The sequence below is a fragment of the Lissotriton vulgaris genome, chromosome 1_1, assembly GCF_964263255.1.
Source record: "Lissotriton vulgaris chromosome 1_1, aLisVul1.2, whole genome shotgun sequence".
In the NCBI taxonomy this organism is placed as follows: domain Eukaryota; kingdom Metazoa; phylum Chordata; class Amphibia; order Caudata; family Salamandridae; genus Lissotriton; species Lissotriton vulgaris.
Genome location: NC_141685.1, coordinates 169,633,672 through 169,659,819, shown reverse-complemented (window position 1 = coordinate 169,659,819; position 26,148 = coordinate 169,633,672). Strand labels below are relative to the sequence as shown.

The 26,148-nt window shown below is 47.5% G+C and overlaps 1 protein-coding gene across 1 annotated transcript in view; it reads left to right on the top strand.

Annotated features, from left to right (window-relative positions):
* The first annotated feature begins 984 nt into the window (after positions 1 to 984).
* The window catches only part of LOC147738021 (uncharacterized), a 60,618-nt gene continuing 35,454 nt past the window's right edge, over positions 985 to 26,148 (top strand). The window contains exon 1 of the mRNA XM_086935666.1: positions 985 to 1,227. The gene's annotated coding sequence lies outside the window, so the exon portion shown is untranslated. The remainder of the gene's footprint in view (positions 1,228 to 26,148) is intronic.

The window sequence follows — 26,148 nt, the reverse complement described above, 5'->3', positions numbered from 1 at the left end:
GAATCACCTTCCGCCTCCTCACCCACGCACACAAAGCCCTACACGACCAAGGCCCGAGCTACCTCAACAGCCGAGTCAACTTCTACGCTCCCAAACGCCACCTCCGATCAGCCAACCACGCCCTCGCCGCCGTCCCCCGCATCCGAAGAGCGACTACAGGAGGAAGGTCCTTCTCCTACCTGGCCGCCAAGACCTGGAACTCCCTCCCGACCGACCTGCGCCTGACCCAAGACCACCTCTCCTTCAGGAAGAAGCTGAAGACCTGGCTGTTCGAGCAGTAGCGGCACCCCCCCCCCCAGCGCCTTGAGACCCTACGGGTATGTAGCGCGCTTTATAAGTGTCAATGATTGATTGATTGATTGATTGATATGAGACCCTGTCTCCATGGACTGCGAGCATCTTAAAAAAAATCACCCACGTCTGTGTCTTTACAGGCGCTAATGCTTGTTTCCCATATGAGACCCTGTCATGGACTGTGAGCGTCTTAGAGAAACACCCATGACTGTGTCTTTGCAGGCGCCAATGCTTATTTCCCATATGAGACCCTGTCATGGACTGTGAGCGTCTTAGAGAAACACCCATGTCTGCGTCTTTGTAGGCGCCAATGCTTGTTTCCCATACGAGATCCTGTCATGGACTCTGAGTGTCCACCCACGTCTGTGTCTTTACAGGCACCAATGCTTGTTTCCCATACGAGATCCTGTCATGGACTCCGAGTGTCCACCCACGTCTGTGTCTTTGCAGGCGCCAATGCTTGTTTCCCATACGAGATCCTGTCATGGACTATGAGTGTCCACCCATGTTTGTGTCTTTGCAGGCGCCAATGCTTGTTTCCCATATGAGACCCTGTCATGTTTCTCTGCTGGAGTCTGGTTGCGGCGGTTCCGTCAATGGCCACCAGAGGGCGCTCCTCGCCTGCTGATGAAACCCACTGAGCTGCACAGTGGATGTAAGGAGAAGAGTTTCCTCTTCCGGGTCAGCGGCGGCAGAGACAGCACCAGCAGCGGTCGTGACATCACTTCTTGTCTCTCCTTGTGTGCAGCCTTCTGCCGAGGAGGAAGGAACCTCATCTGTCTGTGTAGTTACCTTCATCTACAGACCCCCTCAGGCTCCAGATCTCCCCCTGCCATCCCTCAGACCCCAGATCTTCCCCTCCCCCCCCGCCCCCACCACGGGCCCCCAGGTGGGGGATGGAGCCTGGACACGTCTGCACAGTTCTCTGCTCAGGTAGGAGATTGTCAGCATCTTCTGCTGTGTTTGTAGATATAGACTGAATAATCCTGGAGGGAATCTCTGCAGGAGCCGGGCTGAGCTGGGCCCTTCTACCTGGGTGCCCCTGGGGCTGAGCTGGACTCTTCTATCTGGGGGCCCATGGGGATGAGCTGGGCTCTTCTATCTGGGGGCCCTGGGGCTGAGCTGGGCTCTTCTATCAGGTAACCCCGGGGCTGAGATGGGCTCTTTTATCCGGGGGCCCCTGGGGCTGAGCTGGGCTCTTCTATCCGGGGGCCCCTGGGGCTGAGCTGGGCTCTTCTAGCCAGGGGCCCCTGGGGCTGAACTGGACTCTTCTATCCAGGGCCCTGGGGCTGAGCTGGGCTCTTCTATCCGGGGCCCCTGGGGCTGATCTGGGACCTTCTATCCGGGGACCCCTGGGGCTGAGCTGGGCTCTTCTATCAGGGGTCCCCGGGGCTGAGATGGGCTCTTCTATCCGGGGCCCCTGGGGTTGAGCTGAGCTCTTCCAATTGGGGGCCTCTGGGGCTGTGCTGGGCTCTTCTATCCGGGGCCCCTGGGGTTGAGCTGGGCTCTTCTATTTGGGGGCCTCTGGGGCTGTGCTGGGCTCTTCTATCCAGGGGCCCCTGGGGCTGAGCTGGGCTCTTCTATCCGGGGCACCTGGGCTGAGCTGGGCTCTTCTATCTGGGGGCCCTGGGGCTGAGCTCGGCTCTTCTATCCGGGGACCCCAGGGCTGAGCTGGCTCTTCTATCCAGGGGCCCCTGGGGCTGAGCTGGGTTCTTCTATCCGAGGGCCCCCGGGGCTGAGCTGGGCTCTTTTATCCAGGGGCCCCTGGAGGCTGAGCTGGGCTCTTCTATCCGGGATCTGTGTGCTGCATCTTAGTGCACTATGAGGAATCTATGCACTGGAGCTGCCCGTGCAGGTAAGGGTGGTGGGGCGGGGCGGGGCGGGGTGAGGAGGGATTCAACAGCCGACGATGAAGGAAAATTAAAATTAAAAAAAGAAAACCGCTTACCTTGCGCTTGCTTATTTTTAATGGGTTTCCTTTTTTAACCTCTGGTACCTTTCAAATGCCTTTGTGCTAAATCGACATTGTACCCTTGCACAGAAGGATGAATCTGACACTATCAGTGTGAGAATGGATGGATCAGCCTTCTGTAGTGTGAGCAACAAGGCGTGAATATCTGCGAGCTGTGCAGTGCGGTCACCAAAGTTTTTAATGTGAGTCTATAGTGGTTTGAATTTGGCGTTTTCACAATTTCCCTGCATGCAGCACATGTCACGGAGTATTTCTGTGTCATAACAACCACAGGACATGCAGAGCCATCTGTATAGAAGACTCTCTTATAGTCCTCCGTGGGTAGGATATTAGGACTTTGTGGTATATTTTGTGTATAGTGCATAAATTCTTAAATGCCGAGAGTCAGATCATACTTAAATGTTACATCAACTCCACTTAAAGATGCAGGCCATTGCGTCATCATCTGTTGGGGGCAGTAATGTCAATATACACTCCCCCCTGGTCAGGTGTCGTTCCGCGCCATCATCTGTTGTGGCCAGTATTATTACTATACACTCCGCCTTGGTCAGGTGTCGTTCCGCGTCATCATCTGTTGTGGACACTATTGTCACTATACACTCCGCCCTGGTCGGGTGTCGTTCCGCGTCATCATGTGTTGCTGCCAGTATTATTACTATGGTCGGGTGTCGTTCTGCGTCATCATCTGTTGCTGCCAGTATTATTACTATACAATCCGCCCTGGTTGGGTGTCGTTCTGCGTCCTCATCTGTTGCTGCTGGTATTGTCACTGTACACTCCGCCCTGGTAGGGTGTTGTTTCGCGTCATCATCTGTTGTGTAAATGTTGTCAATGTAAGATGGCGCCTCTGGATCTTTCTGTAAGAGCTCCTAATTGATGCTGCAAATAAACCAGGACTATTCTTAAAGCCACTGTCAATCATGTATAAGAGAACTGAGAAAGAGCTTAGACACTCCCTCTCAGGAGCTATATTTTGTCTGAAAAGTCGATTGTACAGCTTTTGAGAGTGTGTGTGACTTTAATCTAAAACTATTCTGTATGTTCTTTAGATACTCATGGGGGCGCACCAAAATGAAAGTCCAAAAAAGAATTGAATAGAAAATTGTTCTTTATTATCCTTGTTCAGCTACAAAGTACATCAATAAAGTATATAGCGAGTTCAGCCAACGCGTTTCACTCCCTACCAAGGAGTTCCTTCAGGGCGCTGCAGATGTTTTCGCTGTGTTGCGTTTGAGAGTTCCCTCTGTAGTCACACTAGTATTACTCCAGATCTTTTCTTCATTCCGATATGATTCTTAAAATTCTATGAAGTACCACTCCTCCCTTGTCTTCTCACGTTATTGCGGATCTTGTATATTTTGTCCAAGAAGCAGTTCTGGTACTCCAGTAGTTACCTGTCCCTGACTGTATTTGTTCAAGGTGGGTACAGTGCTGTAATGACAGTCGTTCAATTTCAGTGTCTCGGCATGGCTGGTTCCAAGCTCGGAACAAGGATAATAAAGAACAATTTTCTATTCAATTCTTTTTTGGACTTTCATTTTGGTGCGCCCCCATGAGTATCTAAAGAACTATTCAATTGATCTGGAAAGCACAGCGACGCCAAACAGCAGCTGGTGTCGGGGTTGGCAGCACAACAACAAACCTACTTGAATATTGACTAATTGGCACTGGAGTTTAGGTGCGGCATTCTAAGGTCCGCTGCTGCTTTTTCGTACAAATATTCTGTATGTTCAATCAGGTTTTAAAACTGGAAAAAGAGGATTATTCAATGTACAACCACAAGGCATTATAATGCTGTGATCTTCAGCTGACCGCGGATAGCTTTAATGTTGTGTTTGTTTCTGGCTTCAGCGGATATTGAGCCTGTGTTTGGGGCTCAGCAATGATCTGTAGAATATATTCTTTATCCCACCCTTCTTGGATTCCATACAGCGCTGGAGCCTACTTTAAAGCTCACTCACAGGCATTCTTTTCCCTCAGGTCCCCGGGTTTGTAGGAGGAAAATGCTAACAATTTTACCTCCCCTGCTGAGGGCGCATCCCCTATGAAGGCTTGGGACTGTGACCATCTGCAAGAAGGCTGTTGTCGGCAGCTGATAAATGCGGGCAGAATATTGCTTTAAATTTGTGTATATATCGCCCTCAATTAGTATTTTTACAATCTGAACACTATCTGGAGGATTTACATGTCCATCAGAGTTTCAGACTGTATGTATTCTTCAGTCTGACTCACCAACAGAAGTTCTCGAAGAATCTGGCGCACTATTTTCACTTCAGCTGGGCTGTCCACCAGCGCCGTCACCCAAGTCCTGTTCCTTAGAAGTATCCGTAGTTTGCAGGGCATTTCCTTTAGTTAATCAAGTTCCTTTCCTTCTTTTTGAAGTGAGTAATAGAGTTCAACCTTTCTCTTCCTTCTTTACACTAACCTCAGCGGCTTGTCCTGATTCGCTTTTCTGATTAGTACACTCTCTTTTCTGTGGTATTCGGTCCGTCCACTCCTCTTGGCTCCGGCTCAAAAAGAATGAGAAGTAATGCTATTAGAATACAGATGCCAGTCTGGCTGTTATATTTTTGTACGGTCCGTCAAATTGTATCCACCTTGGCTGGACTTCTGAGTTGATGGACATCCAGTCCTTTTCTTTTTGTGTTACTGTCTTTTTCGTCTTTTTATATCCTTTCTAGTCTCTGTTGTTGATTTTTCCTCACCAGAACCCTCAGTCTAATTTTTTGTTGTGAGCTGGGGTTTGATGGCTCGTGACCCCAAGGTGTGACGCCCACAGGAGTAAATGTTTCAAAATCATTTTAGGTGGCTTCTGTTCATACTCTTCAACAGGGATTGCTGCAGCCTCTGGCACATAGCCAAAGCTGCTGCTTCTCGGCTCAGCATGATTGAGGAAACTGTTTTAAGATTTCACATTCATTTAATTCCTAGATCTAGTGCTGGTGCAGCCTTGTACTCATTTGCTCTTACCTTAGTACATCGGGTAGTACCGCCCATGACGGCGTGCCATGGGTAGTACGGTTGATACTTCATCTCATTCCTAGATCTAGGGAGGGTGCAGCCTTGTACTCATTTGTTCTTGCCTTAGTACATCAGGTAGAACCGCCCATGACGGCGTGCCATGGGTAGTACGGTTGATACTTCATCTCATTCCTAGATCTCGGGAGGGTGCAGCCTTGTACTCATTTGTTCTTGCCTTAGTACATCAGGTAGAACCGCCCATGACGGCGTGCCATGGGTAGTACGGTTGATACTTCATCTCATTCCTAGATCTAGGGCTGGTGCAGCCTTGTACTCATTTGTTCTTGCCTTAGTACATCAGGTAGAACCGCCCATGACGGCGTGCCATGGGTAGTACGGTTGATACTTCATCTCATTCCTAGATCTAGGGCTGGTGCTGCCTTGTACTCATTTGTACTTTCCTTAGCACATCGGGTAGTACCACCAATGAGGGTGTGCCGTGCGTAGCAGTGTAGATTGTTTCCCAGGTGTTGTACGCCTCTCAAGATGGCACCATTCCAAGGGGACGTCTCATCGCCACAATGCTGCTCCTCTGGTTGGTGTTGCAAGCGATCCAGAAGGCAGTTTTGTTGCTTTTTACGTGGCACTTATAGTTCGTCGACTTATTGCTGTAATGGAACCCTGTGGTACAGGTCAGACTCAACCCGCTCTGCCTGCTTTGTTCTGCAATACATACTGCCTGAGCCACCTATACAGGATACTGTGTGTACCGAGCCAGAACGGTATCAGGTGATCCCACTTTAGGGAACCCTGTCTGTCATTCTGAGGTATGTGGGGGCTAAGTGACCAACAAACCAATCTTGTGAACTGGAAGGGTGAAAGGGTCCACCGGGTTGTGGTATGCTTGGGGCTGAGTCGGAACGGCTGCATCTTTGTAGGAGTGGAAAGCGTAGTACCGGCATCTATAGGATCAAAGTTCACCCATGAATAAAACATTTCAAAGGTATACACTGCATGTACAACAAATGTTACTGCCCCCCTGTGCTCAATGTTGCCTCTGTCTTCACAATGTTGTGTAACTTCGGCTCTGTAATTGACTCCGATCAAACCAGGAGCCCCAAGTTTAAAGAACCATTACAACTAACGAAAGATCCAATGTGCAAATACCACAGATTTGTTTGGATTAGTAGTTTTGTGCTGAAAAATTACCCTAATTGTTCGCTCTGGAAAAAAAATCTACCTGAAATGTCTGTTAACTGCTCACATTGACCCCATAAATGCTGTCCCTCTCTCTCCCCTCCCCCACGTGCTGAGCACTTTTTGCTTTTTGGTGTAGCTCGTGCTTAGAGTCCATAAGTTATTTCCACAAAAGGTACCCAAAGCAAATTTGTGCCTTCTTTTTTCTAACACCCTGGGGATTTTAAAAGTACCCAGAATTTGTGGATTTTCTTGGCTGTGACCGAGAAAATAGGCAAAATATAGCCACATTTATAGTTTTTTTTTAAACTGGAAAAAAATGCTCAGGATAAAAATGTCTATTTTATTTCCTAAAAATTTCATCAACGAACATTTGCTGTGCTAAGGTCACCATCCTCCCAACTATTATGGACAAAAACTAATTTTTACCACAGTCTCAGACTATGTGTCCTATTTTTTGTTCTCACAGCCCACAGTTTTTGGTGGAAACCCGTGTGATACCCATGGGTGATCCAGGAAGGCTGCAGATTTCTGAAAGTTAGACAAAATTCGGAATTCCGAAAGGGTCATATGTGTAAATCCCTCAAGGTTTTCCCAAAGATGCTAACAGTTGAAATAAAGAAGTATTGAAAATGAGTGTAAAAAAATGCTACTACGTTTTCATCTGTGAATTTCTGTCACACTGGCCAATTTACAAAAGTGTTATTTGTACATCTCTGAATTTGTGGGTGCCCATACGAGAATATGATTAGAAGGTATTTTTCAAAATGTCTGCCTTCTTACACACTGGCTAATGTTTTGGAAGGTAAAAAATGTAGTGAAATTCAATTGTTAACCGCATCGCTGCGGCGGCTTTTCCCACTGTGTGCGGCATTTTAAAAATTACCGCTTTACATGACGAGCTCAGCTCGTCATCAGCGTACGGCAGGTTACGCTCATGACGAGCTGAGCTCGTCATCAGCGTGCAAGGGGTTAATAACAAATGTTTGACTATTCTATTCTCCCACATGTCTTCCCAAAACACAATGCATACATCAAATTTTTTCACTCAAACTGACCCTTTTTTTGCAATGTGCCTAGCTTAGCCAGCACCCAGGCAAACTTAGCAAATTAGCACCTTTTTGAAAACTAGACATTCAGGGGTACCCAGGATGGGGTGACTTGCATGGATCTCACCATGTTGTTTTACCCATAATCCCTTACAAACTTCAAATGTTAACAAACAAAACACGTTATCCTCACATTTCTGTGATGGAAAGTTCTTCAGTCTGTGGGGAACCACACATCTCTTTCTACCCAAGGCTCCTGATAAAAATGGTACCTCGGTTGTGTGGGTAGGGCTAGTGCCCACAACGGGAAATGGCCCAAAACCTAACATGAATACATTACATTTATTCAATCAAAACAGACCCATTTTGCTGTAAAGTGGGTAGCTGTAGGTTTTGGGGCCTAGCTCAGCGTGTACCTAGGGAAAACATAGATACCGAGGGGTACCCAGGGTGGGGTGACTTGGTCAATTGGAGTCCCCTCACAAGGGCTCCCATTAACCTTGGTTTGATCCGTTTCTGCCTTGGGCACTAGGCCGAGCCAAGCAGAAGACACACCGCTTTATCAGCACAAGTCCGGTAACGCTGGGTGCTAGGAATTTTGTGGATTCCTGCAGATTCCAGATGCTTTTATCACAAAAATGTAATGAAAATGCGTAATTTCAGGCAAAGTATGAGGTTTGCAGGGCATTTTGGTAAGAAAACATTATAGGATCCGTGCAAGACACACCGCCCTGGAATTCCCTTATTATCTAGTTTTCAAATATTTCTTTGGTATGTTGGTTTCATGGATGGCACCACAGCTGGGCCTCAAATACCAAAGCTACCCCTATTGCTTATCCATCAACGTAGCACTTTAGGGCATTTTGTGTCATGGTTTCTTGACCCACCCAGACAAGTGGGGTACCGTTCTTATCGGGGGACATGTGGGAACTCATGGTGGTTGGAAATTTGTGGTTTCCCGTGGACTTTTCCAGGCGGCAGCCTACCCATCCCAAAAAGTGCAGTCGTTCACCATTGCAAGTGGGATAATATTGGGAGTTTGCCACACCCTTCTGGCCCATATGTAAAACGCCACCGGAAAGGATCAGATGTCCTCCCGCTTGCCATTGGGATGGGCGCTTCAGTCCGCAGTGGAGCAGAAAGACTGTTGAGCCTTTAGGGGTGAAGGTGAGGCCTGATGTTAGGATGGGCCAGTCCCAGGCCATTATTTTATACAAAATATATATTCCTGGGGGGCGTGGTTTGGATGCCGGAGAAGATGGCGGCGTGAGCTTTTCTCTCCTCCTGTGGCACCGAATTTTCTCAAGATTTCGGCACCTCCCTGCAGCCGTACACTTACCTCTGAGGTGGGGTAATGCAGCGGAACACGCGTGGAACCTGATGACAGCGCCTGGACACCCTCAATGCGCCCTAGTTCACCCTTTTATGCAGTGTTGGTAGTGGCCAGCATGACACCCTGTATGGGACTCCGCTACACTGCCCTGTGACGCAGCCGAGTTCCGAGCGCCCAAACACCTGCCTATGCCGACTACGCCTCGCGCTGCTCACCGGAGCCCGGAGCCTGCACACCCGAGCCCGGAGATTGCCTGCAACAAATGGAGGCTCCCCTTTGCATTCAAGGTACTACACACGCTAGCTCCTAAGATGGCGGCCATGATCGTCTGAGCCGGCTCAGACTCCTGGATACGATCACCCTTGCTTGTAGCCTCTTATCAAATGCCCCAGTGCGACGAAACGAGCGATTATTGACTTTGGGCACACTTTATGTCTCCTTGATTAGCACCTGACGAGGGAGACATGTCATGCTATCTCGGTAGCAATATCTGGTCATACCGGTAAACGGCACGAGAAGCAGAATGCAGCTACTTTAACCCTGCCTTAAAAGCTACTTTCCTGATGCGCGCATCGCTATGGTCATAAATTGTGTTCTTGCCTCATACTCACCTAATTTTATTTATTTATTTATTTATTTATTTCAATTTATATAGCGCGTTATCACCCCAGGGTCTCTAAGCGCTTGTACAGAGAAAAGAGAGAAACCGACTTCTACAGAAACAGCTGGCAACTTTACAACCCTCCCCATGCTTCCCGGAAAAGAATAGTTTTTAACATTCGACGGAAAGGCAATAGATTGGGCTCCTTACGGAAATTAGTTGGTAATTTATTCCACGCTGCAGGAAGTAAAGTGGAAAAAGCGCGCCCTCCCAAGGTGGATAGGCGGAAGCGTGGATTAACCAGGAGAGTGGCATCAGAGGACCGTAGCACCCTACCAGGAACATAGCTAGATAATCTAGTTTTGATGTAACTGGGCGCGTTCCCGTAGAGTGCCTTGTGTGTGATACACAGTCCTTTAAACAATGCCCTCTGTCTAACGGGGAGCCAGTGTAACTGACGCAGGAGAGGTGAAGCATATGTTTTCCTGGGCTTCTTAAAAATCAATCTCGCTGCATCGTTCATTACTGTCTGAAGCCTCGTAAGTTGTTGCTTGGGCAACCCTATATACAGCACATTGCCGTAGTCCAGTCTTCCCAAAATTATAGCTGACACCGCACTTCTTAAAGTGGAAAACGACAACAGTTGGGCGATCTTGCGGAGCTGTCTCAGAAGACCAACACACGTGCCTACCACACCCGACACCTGTTTTTTCATAGACAGAGTGCTATCAATATGGATACCCAGGCTTTTCACCACAGTTGCTGGGTCCGGCGTCCTGCCCATCTCCGTGGGCCAAAACCCGTCATTCCAGGGGCTGCCAGAGGTGGCTATAGGCAGCACCTCTGTTTTGTCTGGGTTAATCTTCAGGGAGTTTGCGGACATCCAATTTACCGTATACCTTAGAATGGTATGCAACCTGGCTTGTGCTCCTGGAGAATCCTCTATTTGGATGACGATCTGTGTGTCGTCAGCATAATTAAAAATCTGACACTCCATCTGATTGAGAGCGGAAATCAATGGCTGCAGGTAGATGTTAAAAAGGAGCGGTGAGAGAGCCGAACCTTGCGGTACTCCACATTTGATGGCCGCTTATGTTGATACTAGGTCGGACAGCTGCACCTTCTGCGATCTATCTTGCAAGAAGGAGGTAAGCCAACCTAGTGCAGGCCCCCCGATGCCCAAGCCTCTCACACGCAACAGCAATTGACTATGACACACCGTGTCAAAAGCCGCGGAGAGATCAAGTAGCACCAGGGCCCCCGAGATCTTCTTGTCAGCTCTACATCTCAATTCGTCTAAAATAGACACCATCACCATCTCCGTGCTGTGATGTGCCCGGAAGCCTGCCTGATTTTGCTGTAGCAGATCATTGGTCTCCAGAAGTCTTGAGAGGTGTGTCAGCACATGCTGTTCCAGAACCTTTGCTAAAAAAGGTAATTGGGAAATGGGCCTAAAATTCGTTAAGATCTTTGTGTCCGCCCCTGTCTTCTTGAGCAACGGGATCAGCCGGGCCTCCTTAAGCATAACCGGCACTTGTTCGATTTCCAGAGATTTATTTAGAAGGTTGAGAACATCCTCTTCCAACCCTGGCATAGCTAGCTTAAAAACGCTCGGGGGCAAGGATCCACCTGGGAGCCTGACTTTACCCTCGCTACCAGGCAGCTAGCGTCTTCTTTGTGATCAAGGGAAATATTTCTAAGGGATTATCAACTTTCGGAATAAGAGGAGTAACTTGTAGTGAACAATTTAAAACAGGGGCATGAGAGATTTCTAACAGGAGATCTTCAATTTTTTGTATGAAAAAATCCTGGAATCTTTGACAATCCTCCAACGAGACGTCAGGCCTCTGTTCCTTATTTTTCCTTAATTCAGAGAGCACATTAAAAACTTCTTTCTGCGGATTTTCGGATTCGGCAATTCTGGTCTCAAAGTATTCAGATTTTCGAGCCAGGATAGCCTTTTTATACGTGGCCAGCTCTTGCTGATATAAGCTCTGTGCCAGCGTATTATAATACCTCCTCCATGCTCTCTCTGCCTTCCGAAGGGCTCGTTTCCTAAGCCTCAACGAGTCATTGAACCAGGGCGCTCCCGCTCCTTTATCTCCCACTTTCACCTTTCTAGCTGGCGCCACTAGTTCGATGGTAGATTTTAGTTTGTCCACTACCTTCTGACAGGTGACCTCTATATTATCATCCCCGATGGTTAGTGCAGTGGAATTTCGTAAATTTCCCACCAAAGCTTCCTCATTTATGGAGTTCCATCGCCTCACGGTTTTCCATGCTGGTCTGGATTTCCCTCCATCTTTTGGTACCTCCTTCTGTCCTCTAAGCAGATAATGGTGAGACCATATACATGGAGTACACACTACCGACCTGGCCCCGGGGTCAGTCGACCACACCAGATCCAACGTATGGCCCTTATCATGGGTAGGACCTACTACAAGTTGTAGCAGTCCCAACGCTGTTAGTGCTTCTTCTAGATGGCCAGCCTGCCCCTCTTTGGGAGAAATCTCCCAGTGGAAGTTAAAATCTCCCATGACTAACAGGTCCTTATAACGAGACCTGAGGTCATAGACCAGCTCTATAAAATCATCCACGAAGTCAGGGGTGGCCCGAGGGGGACGGTACACCAAGAGGATAACCAGACAGTCCATACCCACCTCAAATGTAACCCCTAACAAATCTGCATCGCCCAAGCTTTCAGCACAGACTATTTCAGCCTTCCAACAGTTCTTATAGAGGACTGCGACCCCCCCTCCTCGCTTGCCGTTAGCTCGATTCTGACAAATAGCCCTGTAATTAGGGGGAAGGGAGGCCACCACATCTGGCATGGAAGAGTCTTCCAGCCATGTCTCTGTGACCCCTAGGAGGTCTAACTCCCCATCTTGTAGTAGTGTGAAGAATTTGAGATTATGTTTCTGGAGCGATCTGGTATTTAAAAGACCATACATCAGGACCTTATCAGCTTTCCTAATCTTCACACTCTTCAGCTCAGACACAGATTTAAGTAATCCTTCCCTCCGTAACAGTGTTAAACAGCCTCACTAAGCTCAGGGTCCTAATGTTCCTTGCTATGGTCTGTTGATGCCTGACTTCAAAATGGATGCCGCTCACAGGTCCCCTTAACATCACTGTCTTTGCCTGACCTTAAGATGGCTGACAATATGGACATATCTTGCTTTCTTAAGCCAGTGTAGCTCTGGGGCTGGTTCTTGCCATATAACTGGTCCTCACTCATCTAACGAAGAGTGGTCTCCAACCTCTCTACGCTGCCTACGTTCTACGATTGCAAATAACTAGCAGTGTACAATTTTTCAAGCAGTACAAACACCAAGCAATAGTCTCAACACAGGTATTACTTTTGCGACGTTCCTCACGACCTGCGGCCTGCAAACCAAAGCGGCTATCAGCTCCTCAACCATGGGGGAAAAAGAAGCCAAAAATCTCAAGAGGCTTAAAGCCGAACCACTGAATCCCGATTCGCCGACTAAAGGGAAGCACAACATCAACGCAACACTAGATACAATACTGCTCAAACTCGCTGAGGTCCACGGCCTGGCAAAGTCCACCAAAGAGGAAATATCTGCTGTCAGGCAGGACATCAGAGACACGAATGTCAGGCTCTCCGAGACAGAATGCAGAATAAGTCAATTGGAAGATTCCGAGGTGAAGGTGAGCAAATCTATCAAGGAGCTATCAACAACAACGGCCTTCATCACAAGACGACTGTCTGAATTGGAAAACAGGAACCGCAGAGGGAACCTGCGTATCTTCGGAATTCCAGAGGACTCAGAGGATAAAGATGGATCATGCATATCTTTCCTGGAGTCCTGGTTCACGCCAGCCACCAACCTCTCATTCAGCAACCCATTAGAATAAGACCACCTCCGGCCCAATCTCCTTAGGGCTACTTAATTGCAGATCCCTTCCTGCACATGCTACCCAGCTCCACCTTCTTGTGGAGGAGCAAGAACTCGACGTACTATTTCTCACGGAGACATGGACCTCCGAAAGCTGTGACCCTGATATTGTTCGGGCACTCCCCCCCTGACTACACCTTTCTGAGGCAGAATCGGGTAGATACACGAGGTGGAGGCATTGGTATTATCCTTAGGAGGGAAATGGCATCTAGAATCGAGAAAGTAAACATTTCTGGAGCTGAAGGTCTCTTGTTTACCATTACCCTCTCCTCCACTTCTACACTATCGGGGCTGTTAGTTTACAGACTCCCTGGCACATATGGGCAATTCTGTGAGGAATTATTTACGAACGCTATTACCCTAGCGAGTGCTTCCCCCAATTTCACCATTTTAGGTGACTTTAACATACATTTAGACGAACCGGATTCATCTGCATGTCTTAAATTAACTTCTAGCTTGGAAGCACTTCAGCTTACTCAACTGGTACTAGACCCTACTCATAAAGCAGGACATACCTTAGATCACTGCTATACTAATCTGGATAACCTTAAATTTACCAATTCAATCAGGGTCCCCTGGTCAGACCATTATCTGCTACTCTTCACGCTGCCTTTGACAGAACAAGACAGACCTGCAACAACATCTAAGAGAATAACCCGGATATGGTCTAAGCTCGCAGTGGATAACTGGAACCTTAATCTTAGGGAATCCCTACCTAGTTTAAAGAATGACCCTATAGAAGCTAATGCCCAGTTCAACCAGTGGGTAGAAAATTCCCTAGACCTTACCCTCCCTAAATCCCAACTCTCCCACAGACGTGGGGAGAATAAGAATCCTTGGTACACCGAAGAATTAAAGGCACTCAAGCGGTGTTATAAACAGGAGGAAAGAAAGTGGAGGAAGAACTCCACTCCAGATACGAAGGAGAACTATAAGACTGCTCTTAGGAAATACAAACGGGAAATTAAAATTACACAATCTAAGTATTTCCAGGAAAAAATTTATACCTCAGCCAATGCTCCTCGCGAAATGTTTAAAATCTTTAAATCATTGATTACACCACCGACCTCATTGGCCGATCCCAACAAAGCGCAACTACGTTGTAATGAGCTGGCCACATTTTTCTCTGAAAAAGTGATAAATATCTATTCCTCCTTCCCCCACACCCCCACAGAACCGTCTACTCCTGTGGGTGAAGACATGGCGGAGCTTAAAGAATCTCATCCCATGGATGTCTTGACTACTCAGGGACTGCTTAAAAACTTAAAATCCGGGTCCCCATTGGATCCAGCACCCCCTACGATTTTACAGCTGGTATCGGAGACGGTGACTCCACTTATTCAGGAGGTGATAAACTCCTCACTGGCCTCTGGCACGGTGCCCCCTTCCTGGAAACAAGCCAGAGTAAAGGCTCTTTTAAAAAAATCAAACCTTAACCCAGATGACTGGGCAAATTATCGGCCTATATCCTTGCTGCCAACAGTCAGTAAGCTTGCGGAAAAGTATGTAAATGCCCAGCTTTCTGCATTTCTGGAGGAAAGGAATGTACTGCACCCTACGCAAACTGGCTTTCGGAGCCTTCAGGGAACAGAGACCGCCCTTATTACGGTGGTAGAGGAGACTAGGAAGATCCTTGACACCGGCTGCAATGCCGCCATACTTCTCTTAGACCTCAGTGCGGCATTCAATACCGTGAATCACAACATCTTGCTGCAGAGGCTGAGAGAAGTAGGGGTTGGGGGGCAAGCGCTCAATTGGCTGCGTTCCTTTCTAACGGAAAGGACCTTCACGGTCTTTGAGGACAACGCTTCTTCACCCCAAATGCGTCTCCAGTGTGGTGTTCCCCAGGGCTCTTCCCTCAGCCCTACACTATTTAATATCTATATGAGGCCTTTGGCTGAGGTGATTCTGCCCTGGGGAGTACAGCTGGTGACGTATGCAGATGATACGCAATTGATCATCTCACTAGCGTCTCAGAATGCCCCCTATAAAAATCTCTCCTCTTGTCTAACGGATATCCACGCATGGATGGAGACATCCTTTCTTAAATTGAACGGTGCAAAAACAGAAGTAATGTTACTGGGACAGAAGCCTCCGTCCACCATTGACAACTGGTGGCCACCTTGCCTTGGACAGCCCCCCCCACCAAAAAGCCCAATTAAGAGCTTGGGGGTCTGGCTCGACCCTGCCCTTAATCTTGGAGTACAGGTGCGCAAGGTAGAAGCGATCTATTATGCCTTACTGAGACAACTGAGGAAAACCATTAAACTCCTCCCGTTCAGTTCCAGGAGAATACTGGTACAATCCCTGATATTATCGCGCCTTGACTACTCCAATGCACTCTATCTGGGAGCTCCACAAGGCACTATTAAAATCCTCCAGACGGTCCAAAACTGTGCCGCACGTCTGTTACTGGACATCCCACGACGGACCTCTGCCAGATCTGGTTTGCGCCAGTTACACTGGCTTCCAGTGCAAAGGAGAGTGGAGTTTAAGTCCTTGACCACGGTACATAAAGCTTTCTATAAGACTGGCCCCGTACTAATTCAAGCCATGTTCTCCCCCTATTGCCCTCAACGGACCCTCAGATCTAATAATAAGAATCTGTTAGTGGTCCCTAAAACAAAAAGAACACGTACAGGCGGGAGACGCTTTTCGCTACAGGCAACCAAACTATGGAATAGTCTTCCTGACTCCATTAGATTGGAACCCAATCATCAAAAATTCAGGAGGCTAGTTAAAACTCACCTGTTTGCCTAACTCTGTGAATGAATGAGCAAAGGGCGCCGGGATGCCTACGGGTAGCTGTGCGCGTAACAAATGTGTAATTCATTCATCATCGGGCCCACAGAGTTCCAGCTCGTATCACACCAAGTCAAAGGGGACCTAGACCAATTGTATGTAAGCCTTTCAGGTATAAACACGTCAACCAAAGTCTGGCTAATATGCGCAAAAACAATCACATTCTAGGGAAAGCTAATAAAATATTCATCTCTCAGGACTATAGCAAAGAGACAGTAGACACAAGAAAAGGCTTTCTTGCCCTCAGACCAAGGTTACATGACCTAAACTATCAATATGGCTTTGTAGGCCCAGCGAGATTCAGAGTCCTGATTCAAGGTGTCCCGCAAATATTTACAGACCCGACGCATCTGAAGAAGTTTCTAGATGGACCGGACGACTCCTCAATGGATACAGCAGCATCGAGTGCTCAAGATGCAGGCACTTAACGTCCATCACATCGCTTTCCAAATCTTCCAAGTCTTATGTTCATATTGGTTCTTCTGGCAGGCCTGTCAACTGGTCTTCCTTTGTCCATGATATTGTAATGTCCATTGTTACATTTGGCATTTTCGTCTACCTTGGGTTTAGGCCCGCATGTTGATCCACTCACAGTTCTTATGGCAGTTGTAAGATGCGGTTGTGCTATGTCCCACGATGTGCTCCACAGTGTGGTAAACGCAGTAAGATGCAATCTCAGAGTAGTATGGTCGGAACTAAATATTGTTAGCATTCTTTTACCGTACAAGCTGCGTATTCTATTTCTAGTTACTGCTCATTAATCTTTATGTAACATTTCAGGCTAAACTCCTGGTATCAGTTTGCATTGGTTGTTTCCAGACTTAACTGCGATTAAGCAGGGGAAATTCTAAATTGCCATGGGGGAGAGTTGTTGCTTTTTTCTCCCTTGTCACCATGTCCTTGGATTCTTTTTGGGGTGGGGGGGAGGGATTGGGGAGAGGGGGGATTGCGAAGGGGCCCTGATTGTACTGTTGTTTGTTTTCTTTTTGATTCTTCTTTTCTTCAGTCTGATTTCAGCCTTAGGTAGCTACCCTCTATGTACTTCAGTGATAGGACCCTATTTTGCACCTTTCAATACGTGACGGAACACTAGGTTTATACTACACTATTGCCTTTGCTCTCATTCTTTATATGCCTAATTTTTGGCTTACTCGCCCATTACAGTGTATGTACCAGGTATTTAGAGCATCATATAGCACACTTAATATGATTCGCTGTCAGTCATACTCCCTCTAATCTCATGGCTCAAAAAAACAAAACTATCACAATTGTCTCGCTGAACGTTAAGGGCATCAATCACCCGATCAAAAAAAGGAAGATACTTGATTATATATACATGCAATAGGGTGATATAATTCTATTACAGGAAACAAAAATTGGCTCGTCACAGTTTAATTCTATGAAGAACAGAACGTACAGTGAGGCAATTGGCTCCAATGCTCTAGGGAAAAGGCCAATATTGATGTGTTACAGTGCACGGCGGATGCCAAGGGCAGGTGGGTCTCTACAAAACTTTCGAAAGAGTATAGGGAATTTTATGTCACTAATGTCTATGCCCCTAAATAGGGATGACCCGGCTTTCTGGAAGGAGTTGTGTGACCACATTAACACAATACCGGATGATGTCACACACATCTTAGGTGGTGACCTTAATCTCCCTCTTGACCCTCTGTTGGATAGGGACTCTCGTTGCACCTTTCGTTCGAACAACTCGCATAAAGCACTCATTAATCTCTGTACCCATTTCCACATGATAGACTCATGGAGACTACTGAATCCCACAGGGAGAGACTAAACTTTCTATTCACCCCCTCACAATTCATATTCACGCATAGACTATATTCTCACTTCCGGTCACTCTTCTGCCGATATCGAGGAAACTTCAATTGAGCCGCGTGTGATTTCTGACCACTCTTGCATCACGATGAAACTAGCAGTACGAAATGAGGTTAAAAAAACAAACCTATGGAGGTTCAACAATGCAGTATTGAAAAAAGACGCAAATAGACTAAATTTTGAGTCAGCCACACGAGATTACCTTGTAAATAATAAAAAAAGGGGAAACTGCTGACCTTACAAGTTGGGAGGCCCTCAAGAGCACCGTTAGAGGTATAATAATTAAGATACGTGCAGCCTTGAATAGAGAAGCCAATAACAATCTGACACATCTAGAACAGGAGATATCGGCTCTAGAAAAGAGACATATAATCTCAAAAGACCCTCTCATTATGGGCGACATAATAAATAAAAAATATGAATACAACAAAATAGTAAGTGAAAGAGCAGGAATTTGGCTAAAGAATCAAAAGAACTTTAGACTATGTAACTCCAACAAAGCTGGTAAGAGCCTTGCACCTTACCTGAAATTTAAATTACAACAAACAGCTATCAAAAGTTTAACTGACCAATCTGCGACGTCACACTCAAATCCCATCAAAACTGCTGACATCTTTAAGGATTTTTACAACAACTTATATAGCAAAAACAGAGATCTCGACAATTCGAAAGTAGGAGAGTACTTAGGAAAATGTTCACTTCCTTCACTATCGCAGCAAGACCAATCAGAACTTTCCGTTAGTGCTTGGGAGAGGAGAAGGAGAAGGACCACGAACCTCTGGAGCTGACCTGTGACCCTTTATCCCCGTGGATACCGCTGTTCCCGTCGCGGGTTTCAGCGAGGGGCAAGGTCCAAAGGCTGGCAGCTGGGATAGGAGGCGGCAAGGAGGAGGGCGTAATCAAGCACACAAGGACTCTAAAGACCAGGAGTCCCTGCATCCGTCCAGGTGCGCACGGCCGCGCCCCCTGGGAGACACGCCCCCCGCCCACAACTGTCCTATTTAACAGATTACGTGACGCACAGCGGGACTGGTGCGGGACGCCGAGCGAAGCCCGAGCAAAGGGCGGGCAGTCTGTGGCAGTCAGGGGCTGTCAAGGCTGGGCTGGGCCACGTCCCTTTCTGTCAGCGTGTTGCTAGTGTGTCTATTGAGATCATACTGGAGGTAAACAACCCTGCGATGTCTACGAGGTCAGGGAAGTCTCTGAGGAATGAGGGAGGTGGTGCTGCTCCTACCGCGCCTACTATGATCGGCACCATGGACCGTTTTATTACCAGAGTAGCGGCGGTAATTGAAAAAGAAATAGTGATGACTGAAACACGCCTTTCTGATGTATATCTCCCCACTAGGCGTTCTTCCCTAGGGGCTGTGGCTTTGGCAATGTCTCCGTCTCCAAATAACGCTCCATGTCCCCCAACAGCGGGTAATCCTCAGAAGTCTCGGATCTCAATAATAGGGGACAGTGTGGACAGGCTGGAGAAACTGGCAGTGTTACTGCCGGGGCAGGAGGTCTATGAGGCTGTGGAGGTCTTTGAGGAGCCCGGGGCTTCCCCCCCAAATGGAACGCAGCCTCCGACGTCCAGCGTGGTTCCTCCTTCAATTAACCAGGATATTGTGGAAAAAGTAGTTGAGCCCGCTGGACCTTTGGTCTTGCCCGCACACGATAAGGGGAAGAGGGGTGGTTGCTCTCGGAAGGGGAAGTATGTCACTCTTTCCAAACGCTCCAAGAAGCAAAAACGCAGAGGGCTGGGGTTAAGATCACATTCCCTTCCAACCCCCGCCATAGAGGAAGTACCAACTGAGGGGAATTTCCCAAGCCAAACATTAGAAGAGGGGTGCTGCTTCCCAACCTATAATAGTAATGCACCGAGCACGGCTGTCCCTGACTACTCCAACATTATTATTAATAAGCTCACTAGCCTTTTAGCCCCCCTGTTAAGTATAGTTGAAGGATTGGGCACAAGATTGGTAAGCTAGAGCAAACAACACTTGATAACTTTTGCTCGCTTAAAAATCTGATTAAATTGCAGACTAGAGTGAGCGAGAATAATATGGTGGGGGAGGTAGGGAAATCACTCCCTGTTGCCCAGGGCCAGACGCTGGCTCCATCTATTGCACTCTCAGTGGGGGGGAAAACAGCTCCAGCCTTCACCACAGTTCTTCCTGTACCCTCAGCAGGATGTCACCCACAATCTAAACAAAAATCCCCTGTCCTTCCTAAAACCCAACCCGAAAAGCTTTCCCAACCCAAGGCAGTAGACAAAGTGGATCCGCCTAAGGCCAACCAAATCATGGAGGGGGCAGAGAAAGTAAAGGGCAGCAGTCCTAGCCCTGCACCTATCCCCGACAAGAACAAGATAACCCTTGCGCCACCTGTAGTCGGTCCCCAGAGGCAGCCACAAAGGAGGCACTCGGCAAACCTTCCCCCGGACTGTCATCCCTATGTGGCTGTGTTGGTAAAAGTTCCCCCATTGAAGGAAAACCAGACAGAAACACACCAGATGTTAAAAAACAAGTGTATTCATTGGCTAATATAAAAAAAACCCTTACCCCCCGGTGTGGACCGGCTGATATTAGCCGTCCGTAGAGTGGATTGGGTGGGTCAAGGTAAGAAGCATCTGGAGGGGGACTGCATTATTGTCAACTTCCAGGACCCTAGGGTGGCAGGATTAATTTGTGCCTTGGGCCAAGAGGGAGCTAGCGAGGGTGTACAAGCAGTGGATTTGTCCTATTTTTACCCCAGGCCTGTGTCTAAATCACAAAAACTGGGTGTGATTGTTAATCCCCTTCTTCAAAGTATGGGTGTATGTTGGCCGGCGGAACCCCTGTCTTATCCCCAGGTCGGCTGGACTGCTCCCAATTGGAATCTGGGGGGGTGTTGACCTGAGGGAGTCGAGGGGCTGTTAGGGGAGGAACTGTATAGTGTAACTATTGATCCGAAACAGACGCCCAATTCCTCTTCCTTGGAGGAATTACCACTATTATCAAATGACATAGCGGGAGCTAGTAGGCCCCAAACCTCCAGTCCTTATCTGGGAGCTGATGGTCCTCCGGCGGGCTTGCCCCCCTGTCCTGCTCCTGCGAGCAGTGGTGATGCGGCTGTAGTGGACACCGATTTCAGGGTCTCCAGCTGGAATGTGGCTGGAATTACTAGGAAGCTACAACTGCCAGATTGGAATGCTTTGGTAGAGGAATATGCTATATGCATCTTCCAGGAGACCTGGAGCAAGGATCCTGTGCACAGAGCAGGTTATGCAACCAGCTCTGTCCCGGCTGTAGGCTGGTCTTCTAAGAAAGGACGTCCTTCGGGTGGTCTTTTAATCTGGGTGTCAGCGTCTTTAAACTGTAGGATGGTGGAGTGTCAAACGGGTTGCCCTGACATTCAAAACATCATCTTAAAAGACTCCCGGAACCGAGCCGTGCTGAATATTTTTAATATTTATGCACGTAGCACCAAAGGGGGTAGCCATTCACCAACTATTAAAATACTGGAGGGTCTTCTAAAAGCAACTCCCCATACATCTTGCACTATGGTTGCAGGTGATATTAACTGTACATTCGAGCCCTTGGGCTCGGATGTTTCCTTGCACCAGGAAGAGCTGGATAGTGCTAGAGGGATTCCGGGCCTAGAGATACAATCAATCAGAAGGTGGTCGCAGGTGGCCCTCCAAGTATACTCTCTTTCTATTGAATTCGAGCTACGGGCGGTGAATGGCAGGACCAAATCAGACAAGGGGGGGGCTCACACATATAACAGACCAAACCACACATCGCGGATTGATTATATCATGCTCGATGTGGGTTTATGGAGTGAGTTAAAAGATATGGTTGTGGTTCCCACCATAGAGAGCGACCATAATCTACTCTCTCTTACATTGGGGTGTTGGTGGGCACCAGGAAGGGAGGGTGCACCCACCTCTCGTCTGGTGGGACTCGGCGAATCGCATGTTGCCCCCTGCGGGAGGCGGCTAAAATGGGAAAAACTTTCACTTTCCAAGGAGAGGGTTGAACAGGTAATGCTTGTCCTATCTAAAGCCCAACAAAGTTGAGATTCATCCCTGGGGGGAGTGGGTGCAGCCTGTGGGGAGTTTCGAACCTTGACAGAGACTCTAACAAGTTTATTTACTGTCCCATCAAGTAGCTGGGAGGGAAAACCAAAGCAAACCCAAGCAAAGGGATGGTATACCCACACATGTAGAGTGTTAAAAACAAGGCTGGTAGAAGCGGTAAAATCCAATTCCCCATCCAGAGTGAAAGAGGCAAGGAGATTGTACTCTAGGTCAATCTCTCTTGCAAAGAGGGAATGGGAGGAAAAATTTTGGGAGGACCTGCTAGTGGCCAGTAGAAACAAAGACTTCTGGCTACTCGTGGGGAAGCGTAGCAAGCCCGATGACACCTTAAGGACTTGTAATATCCCCTCCCAGAGTTGGGCCAATCATTTTGGGGCACTTTATGCCCTTGGAGAAGGGGCTCCCTTTGAAACTGTTCCCCTAACACCCTCCCCTGAGCCAGCTATCCTAGACCTGTTTACCCCTCAGGAGGTTGAGAACGTCATTCAGTGGGTGGCACCCCGGAAGGCGGCAGGACCGGACGGCCTGCCTGGAGACCTGTTGAAGGCTTACCCAACGGAGTGGGGGAAAATAATATCGGCAGTACTTAACGATATTATGAAGGGTGGGCCGGTCCCCGATTCCTGGAAAGGGGCAGTGGTAGTCCCCATCTACAAAAAAGGCTGCAGGAATAGCCCTGGGAACTACAGACCTATTAGTCTCCTTGACTCCTCGCAGAAAGTAGCGGGAAAGGTGCTCCTGGGGCGTATTCTGCATTGGGTCGATGAAAATAGAATACTCTCCGATTATCAAGCTGGGTTTCGTACAGGAACAGGAACCGTGGAGCAGGCGTTTAGGTTGGCCCTTATTAACTGGAAGGTGGTGGTACTGGGCAAGGGCAGTCTTTACCTAGCCTTTATTGACTTGAAGACTGCCTTTGACCTAGTACCACGGGGGCGGTTGTGGGAGGTTTTAGACAACTTGGGGATGCCTCCCTATATGTTATCCCTGCTTATCAAGCTGCATGAAGGTAACTTTGCCCAGGTACGGTGGGGGAGCAACGGCGAGACCACGGAGAAGATCCCAGTGTTAAGGGATGTGAGACAAGGGTGTGTGTTGGCCCCCACCCTGTTTTTGTTGTATGTTAATGGGGTGGTTGACCATCTTCAGAAGGAACCGGCTGACGCCCCTTGTTTGGGGGGTGTACGAGAGCCGACTCTGCTTTTTGCGGACAACACTCTTCTAATTTCGAAAACCCCCCAAGATTGCAGAAACTACTCAACCGCTTCCAGAACTTTTGTGACGCTCAAGGTCTTGTCATTAATGTAGACAAAACAAAGTACCTAATTCTACATCCCCAGAGGAAGCTCGGAAGCCCTCCTGTTCTCAACTCTATACCCCTGGAGAAAGTTTCCCAATTTGATTATCTGGGCCTTCGTTTAACAGATAGCATGAGCTTCTAAGTCACAAGAGAGTGGGCGGCGCTCTGTTGAGAGAATTTCGGGAGTCACCCAGACATAGAATAGCGCCAGTCCTCGAAATCTAAAAGGTGTTTCGGCGGCCCTATATGGGGCGGAGCTATGGGGACATGAAAACCTGGACTCTCTGGAAAAAGCTGAGAATAGGTTTCTGAAGGACCTCCTTTGCCTGCCCTCAAGTACACCAACAGTTCCCGTACTATTAGATACGGGCTGTAAGAGCATTAAAAATCAAGCACGTTTACGCCCGCTCTTTTTGTGGTCCCGGATCTGGAGGGTGGAGGAACTGAAATCCTATGCAAATGGATTAATTGAGATAATGAATATGGCCGGCTGGGCCAAAATCAAATGGCTGAGGGACACCAAGAAACTACTACATGACCTTAGCCTTGGTGAACATTGGAGCGCAAAAACGTCACCCCCAAAAGATGTCTTGAAGAAACTCTACTGGGATTGGGCTGCGGGTCAGCTAATCATGAACTCTTCCCATTGTAATTCCACGAGATCTTTTTTGCTCCTAAAGGACATGACAAGATACGAACCCTATTTTGATTTTATCACCTTCCCAGCCGACAGGGCACTGTATTTTAAATTTAGAGTGGGTATTCTCCCAATTGGTGCTTTCATATCGAAATGGAAATCTGGTGCTCCTCTGTCTCCGTTTTGTGCCCATTGTTCTACTAGACCTGAAACGGTTTGTTTGAGTGCCCGGACTACCTAAGACCAAGGAAATACTGGCTCAAGCCCCTTTTGTCCAACATGGGAACACGCAGTCACCTGGTTGCCCTTCGCATTTTAATGTCAGATACCTCCCCTGTTACTGTTTGTGGTGTCTCCAAATTTTTAAAACAATCCTGGCTGATTCGTTCCAAGAGGCTGTCAATTTCTGTTTAATTGTACTCTTAATTAATTTATTCGGGAGTTCACCCGGTTCTTAACTTTTTAATGATGTATGTACTGACTAGCCGGATGTCTTGAAATGTTTTTATTGTATGTAAATTGCTTTCAAGATACTTGATTATCGAATAAAAGCTTACAACAAAAAAAAAAAAATCAGAACTTAACCTCCCCATATCCGCTGAGGAAATTGGAAACGCAATTAAAACTCTCAAAACTGGGAAAACCCCGGACCAGACGGGGTTAGCGTTATGTTTTATAAGAGCTTCTCCTCAATCCTGACCGAGCCCCTCAAAGACCTGTATGACGACTTCACCAACAGTGGTCAAGTCAATGGCACCCCTGCAGAGGCTATTATAGCTGTAATGCCTAAGGACGGGAAGGATCCGTCTTCCCCGAAGAATTACAGACCGATCTTGTTAATTAATTTCGATTGCAAGATCTATGGAATGGTATTAGCTAAAAGGATTCAGAGAGTCCTGCCCAAACTCATTCACCCTTCCCAGGTGGGGTTCCTAAAAAACAGATTGTCTAGCGACAGCACACATACCCTGGCACATATAATAGAAAGGGCAAAGCTGGTCGACTCACCAACCGTGGCAGTCACCTTAGACGCAGAGAAGGCCTTTGATAAGGTCGATTGGACCTACTTGGAGGCTGCTTTAAATAAATTTAATTTGGGAGCAGACTTTATCCGAATGGTGATGGCTCTGTTTTCTAACCCTTCAGCCAGAGTAAGAGCAGGCGGCTGTATTTCGTCCTCCTTAAAACTGGAGCAAGGTACGAGACAGGGCTGCCCCCTTTCTCCCTCCCTTTTCTTGCTCGCTATTGAACCCTTCCTCTATCACCCCAGGAATAACGACCAAATCAAAGGTATTGGCTTTGATGGCTGCATAGTTAAAATAACGGCATATGCAGACAACGTGTTACTTATATATGAAGACGCGGAGGCCGCAATCTCAGCCCTGATGTCTTCAATAGAGGATTTTGCCATAGTGTCCGGCTACAAGCTAAATAGGGATAAAACGGAGGTAAAACTCCTAAATAGTTTAGGGGATAAAAGCATTATGGGTACTTCAGGCTTGTTTTGGCAACCTAAAAGCTTTAAATATCTTGGTCTGGAATTTGAAAAAGATCTAATCAGCACCCACAAAAAGATATCGTCCCTTCTGGACGGTTGGTCCCCAAAATTCTTTTCATGGTCGGGCAGAGCAGAAACGTTGAAAATTATTATTACCCCCTTTGTCAATTACCTGATATGTATGCTGCCTATGCTGTTTTCAGATGATTTCTTAAAAAAGGTGTACAAACTTTTCAACACTTTCTATGGCAGGGAAAAAAGCCTAGGATCTCTCTACGGAAACTCCAACTGCCGAAAGATAAGGGAGGCATAGGGCTGCCAAACTACAGGTGCTATCAGACCGCATATTTGTGCAAACAAGGAGCGAATTGGTTTCTACCTCACTGGGAATATACTCCTGTGTGGGTGCATATTGAAAAGGCAAAAAATTAAGAATTCCAAAAAACAAACAGAGAGAATAGGGTCAAAGGGAATGGTTTAAAGACTCCTGGTTCATTTCCCCAGCAACCTCATATGAAATAACAAGCAGGAACCTAGGAGGTCTAGAAGCCAAACATCTTGATGGCGAATACTGGATGATATATCTCTATATCAGTGGGTGCTACAGTCACCATGTAACAATGTCTAAAGAATAGGAAGGGAGAAAGAGAGACGCATGTGTGACACAGGGGAGTCGTGA